Source organism: Camelus dromedarius, chromosome 9 (genome assembly GCF_036321535.1).
Source record: "Camelus dromedarius isolate mCamDro1 chromosome 9, mCamDro1.pat, whole genome shotgun sequence".
Classification (NCBI taxonomy): Eukaryota; Metazoa; Chordata; class Mammalia; order Artiodactyla; family Camelidae; genus Camelus; species Camelus dromedarius.
In genome coordinates, this window is record NC_087444.1 from 8,594,806 (window position 1) to 8,600,816 (window position 6,011).

Here is a 6,011-nt window from a genome sequence, read left to right on the forward strand (position 1 = left end):
CACATTCTCAGTTGCTCAACAGTATCGAGAAACATCTTGAAGAATCAACCCATTTGCCCTAAGGAATAACCGTGTGAATTCTTTTTTATCTTCTGTAAATAATGCTAACTTCAAGGAGAACTTCCATGAACTTCTTATATGGCTCTTTGCCTTTCAAATGAAAAGATATAGGGATTTTTTGCTTCCTCATTTCACATGAACTTCTTGTTTTTAGAAATGCTGAATTCATCCTGAAGTCTGCCCACTGAACATTACTAAGTTAACTGCCTAACTAATGAATTTATTACAAGACTTCTAGATTTTATTAAATAGGGCTTATCCCATCTACTTAGTGTGAAAACTCCCCATAAGAATCTTTAATCCATTCATCTAAATCTGAATCATTATATGATCCCTTCTTAAGGGATATATTTTACTTAATTTACATAGTTTTGAATTTAATTTATAATTTAAAAACCTTCTGAGGTTTTTGCCTATGTACTTGTTAATATACACCTCAGTGTTAATTAACATTATAAAGGTAAGCACTACATTTTTTTTATAACAGTGTGATATGGTTCTAAATATAAATGCCTAATTCACTATAACTTAGGGGTAATCGTACTCTTTTCTAGGTAAATTATAAAATAATATGGACGGATAGTCTTTTTTTCAATGTGAGTAATTGGGCTTATAGAATATCATTCCAAGGTTTTTCAATGGATCTACAGGTGAAACTTATGTAGTCTACTTTAAGAGTATATAAGATTTCAGATCATAGTGCCTGTGTATTGAAAACATTCTGGCTTCAGAGTCAGAAAGCCCTCAGATCAGATCCAACTTCCACCATTTTCTCTCCGTCATTGATATTTTGCCTAAATCTAACATATTAACTCTGTTCATAGTTTTTAAGTATGAGGGGTTATTTTCTGCTGCTAAGAGTGTTACATGGTCATTGTGGAAAATTTTGGAAAAAATAACCAAGAATGAAGAATGTATTAAATCTTCAACCCCTGAACAAGTAGAATTAGCCACTGTTTACTCAATTGTTGATCCATACATCTTTATGTTGATGTTAAAATAATTTTATATCCTGCATTTCCACGAAATGTTATATCACATGTCTTTTCCTATGTTAGTAAAAAGAAGATCTGTAGACATTTTTAAAATGTATATAATATTCTATGGCATGTATGCACCATAATATACCTGTATGGTCCCGTAATGTTTGACACATTGTTCTAAATTTTAGATACTCTAATTAATATCAAAACAAAACTTTATGCATAAAAATAGTTCTTATCATTTATATAGAAGAGATTAATACACTGGAAGTACTAAGAGAAGGTGTCAATACATGTTGCCAAATAATTTTTCAGATCAGCTCTACTAAATTATAATTCTGCCAAGATTAGGTAAGAGGCTTATCTCATCAGACTGTTACCAGGATTCTCATTAACAAATTTTTTTTTGAAATATTGTGAATAGCAATGATGTCTCATTGTTACTTTATTTTGATTTCTATATTTATAAAGATACATGTATTATTATTTTATTATTTAGGTTTCTTTTAAATGGCATTGTTCCTTTGCACATCTAGCTATTACAAACTTTTTAAAATGGGATTTAAGACTCTGGTTTCTCCTCAGATCATACAAATCTTTCACCTTTCAAAAATGGGATTTATAAGAGGACTTTTTATCAAGAGTATTACCCTTCTACATTTTCTTTACAAATGATGTATTTCCTGACAATCTTTAGAATGTGTACAATATTACTCCCTTTCATAAAATAGAACAGTGTGTATCAGTGGGAGTAGTCATTACTGGAAGAATAAAATTAGTGTTTTTACCCCTCTCAAATAGAAAATTCTTAATTAAGAATTTAACTGAGCTATTATAAGCCAGATTGATTTTAAACTGGTTAGCTAAGGGTGCAGCCATTAAAAGGGACATTGCTTTTCTATAATTCCTTTTCTTTTCCCACTCAGGTATGAAGGAGCCCAATTTGAATGAGTTTGAGAATGAGGAGGTTTGAGAATGAAAGAAAGTAAGCAACTCTAGCCTGCAAAATAATTGGAATATGAACTCCAAAGTGAAATATGCACCTCACAAATTTTGAGTTGGTTAAGATTATATTTCTATTTCTCCTGAGTGGTTCACACAGTGCAGTCTCTGAGAACTGGTGTTTTACTTTGAATATGTATGTGTCTCTGTGTGTGTGTGTGTGTGTGTGTCTGTGTGTTTGGCTAAATACTTACTATATATTCATGAGAATAAACAGATGTCTGAGTCACCTGGGTTGGGAAAATCTTGAAGGGGCTCAGTGCGGAGTGCCCCCTATTGTCGTTTCACACATGTGGGACTCTGGGTGTCAACGGCTATCACTGATTGTCCTCCTAAGGCATCCTGGGGATAACTCAATTATAAAACCACCTTTATGATAACAGTTTATGTTTTCCTAAGTTAAAAAAAAAAATTCCATGGCCAAGGGTAGAAGCAAGTATTTTCATGAGAGCTAAAACAGGACACTAGGGAGCACAGAGTCTCGCCCATGGATGGAGCCCCTCTGAAGGTTTCATCTCCTTGCTTCTTGTTTTCCCTAAACCTTGGGGAAAGTCATATTTATTGTAACAGTGTTCTGCTTTTCCTCTGACTTCACCAGTTGGGTAAAATCTCCAACCCTTGTAGTGCTACCCAGGAGTACAAGGTGCTGGGGCAGCCAAGGGAAATGCAGCCTGCTCCACGAGAGCAAAGAGCATCCTGTTGAAGGTTGTCTACAGGCTCCGGAGGGTGATCTTTGGCATCATGATTGTGGTCCATACAGGAGCACAGACATGGAAGAGGAGTGCAGGGCTGGTGGAGGTACTTGGGACATGTTTATATGTACATGTGAAAAGCCTTTATATATGTGCAGAAGAACTATTAAGAAACTGTTAACAGAATGAGAGGTAGGTGGTGGTGAGGGAAAGGAAGTCACGTTCACTTTTCCATATATACCTTCTGTATTGCTTGTATCTTTTTTTCCTTTGGCAATTCAGAAGTATGTAGTAAATTTAAAATTAAATTTCCCTCAGCTTCTTGCCTTCTCTTTAAACTTGCTTTTTATTTACGCAAGTCTTTTACATGGTATCTATATTTTTCTTTGTGATTTCTGGCATAGCATTTAAGTTTTCCCTAGCCACCGATCAGATTATTAGTGTATATTTATGTTTATGTGGCCAGTTTTCTGCCTAGGGAGAGTAAAATCTGCAGTAAAATACCACCTGGGGTCTGTCAAATGATGTGTTTAAAGACACTGTTAGCAGAGCAGTACAAAATGAGAAAGATATTAAGAAACGGACGTTTGTGATGATAACTTATGGGCTTGGGCTGTGCTCCAGTGACCACAGCGTCCCAGAGTCCTGTGAGGGGCTAATCCCCCCGGGGGGAGGTATTATTTTAACGGCAACCTCGGAAAGTCCCTTGTCACACAATTCAGGATCCTTCTTGGCAAAAGTCCTCCTACTTGCCCAAGCTCTACTTAGAAAACTGGAACTTAGGGCACCGAAACTTACTGTCAACTGTTCATTATCTCGAGCAGAAGTCAGAGTAAAAGAGGCAGCAGAACTCAGAAGTCAAAACTAGAACATGAGAAAAACAGCTGTGTTCTAACTGTACATTCTGCCGGGTGACCTCCGGTGTCTCCAATCATATGTCTCGCTGCAAGATTTATGAGACTTCCCACATCGGGGGCAAACATTTTCCTGCTACTGTTAGAACCTTTCCTCTCCTGCTTCTCTTGCCTTCTGCCTTCCCTTCCCCTGGTTTCCTTTCCACTTTTGTTTTGGTTGTTCGTTTGCTTTAATTTTGTGTTCTTTTTTCCCTCTCTTCTCCAACCCTCTATCTGCAAGTCATTCTCCCCTTTCTGATTTTCCCTCCATATTGTATTCTGGTTCTTAACCCCCAAGTCCTCATCACCATCATCCTCACTCTGTTTATATAAGTTCTCTCCTCCAATATTCACATTTTATTGTCAGCGTTTATATTATTGGGCTCTGGCTAAAATCAAACCTTCTCCTTGGTTATGCTGCACTGTAGGTTTGCCCATGACAGGTACTTTTTGCCATTAAATGAAAGCACCTGTAGTCACCTGTTAACTAGAAAGCAAATTTCAGGACCAACTCCCATGAGCAGGGCTGAATTTTTTCCATTTGTCTTCTGAAATAGCTAGTGTTTATTTATATTTATGAAAACTTCTCATTTGGGGAAATAGACCTAATCATTCCATGGAACTGCCAACACTAGCGGATGATGAATTTTGTACTGCCTGATAATTCACAAAGTAGATATACAAAGTAAAATAGATCTAGTTTGTGCCAAAATGTACAGAACAAGACTTCACTAGTTAATCAAAGCAGCCATTGGTTTAAAAAAGCAAAGTTTTTTCTTTGGCGATTTCATTTGGCTAGTTTTCCAATGCAAGCTACTCTAGTCTGTGTACATACACAGCCTAGTTCCTACCCTCTGACTTATAAACACTTCAGTAGCTTCCATAGATTGTCTCTAATGGATTTCTGATCCTTGTCACGTGGTGTTCCTTTTACCCTAAAGACCGCAGTGATGGGCTTTCTAAAAGGAAAGAGTCCCTCCGTGTTCATTCATTCTCCCTTCCTTAGGACACCATTTTGTCTTATTTTATCTATGAAACCCAAATAAAACTCTGCCTTCTTGCTTTTCTCTTTAAAACCAATCTTAGCACCTTGATGCAACCAAAGGTCACACGGACCACCCACTCAGAAAAACCCTGTGGCAGGATAATATTGAGGTATCAACCCAACTTTTATTTCACCCTTATTTTCCTCTTCCCCTTCCCTCCTTTCAGGCTGATAACAAACACTATACCTCTTTGCCCCAGAAGACATTTTCTTTCCTGCTTCCTAAACCAGGTCTCAAACCAGAGGCCCCAGAGTTAAATTTGGTCTACAGAAAAGTTTTATTAGGTTCATATGGAATTATTAAAAGTTTGAACCAACTTTTTATAATTTGACACATTTCACAGAGAAATCTGAGTTTCTGACTTCTCTTAAAACTTTGAAGGTCTAGCCACACTGGGCTTCTGTTTTCTCGTGTCTGAGTAAAGTCTGCCACCTTGGGTGGGTGTCGCATCCTCCAGTTCTCCAGTCTTCCAACCACTGTCCTTTCCTTGACCTGGGAAGCTTCACTCACTCACATCAGTTGCCTTGCTCTTGTCAGCATTGCTTGACTCCTGGTTTAAACCCATGAAGGAGATACACCAGGTCCCCCTGAGGGAGACACCTTCAGAAAAGATAATTTATATTCACAGACACAGACTGTTACAAAGAAATAACATGTATTCAACAAACATTCAGCAAGTAAGCATCTGATATGTACCAGTCAGGTTCTGATGCTGGTGGGGTGGGGAGTAGGGTAGGGTGGGGGGATAAAAACAGTAAGATAGAAACATTTCCTGTGCTTATGGAGTTTGTACTCTAGTGGGGGATGGCAACAGACAGGTAAAGACAGTAACAAGATACTTTCAAGTAGTGATCAGTACATGAAATAATATTTTATATTTCATAATTTCATGTGGTGATCAGTGTATCGGAGAAACAAAGCAAGGTGATAGGATAGAGCACAGTGGTGGGGAGAGGATGGGGTGGATGGTGGGGCAGGGGGATGAATGTAGCTCAGATACTAAGGGAGAACATCTGAGTGGTGATAAACTGGGAGATGAATATGACACTTGAGGCAGCACCAGCTTGGCGAAGAGTTTGGAAAGGCATACTCTAAGCAGAGGAAACAGCAAGTACAAACACCTTGAGGTGAGTGTGAGTCTGACATATTCAAGGGATTTAAGGCTAGAGTGGGTGGGGCTGAGAGAAGAAGGGGCGATGTGTAGGAGAAGTTGGAGAGGTGAATGGACACTGGGTCTTGTAAATCCTCAGGGTCCACAGTGAGGAATCTGGATCTGATTTTAACTGTATTGGGAAATTGTTTTTGGAAACTCTTAAGTGTGTGAGTGGCATAATC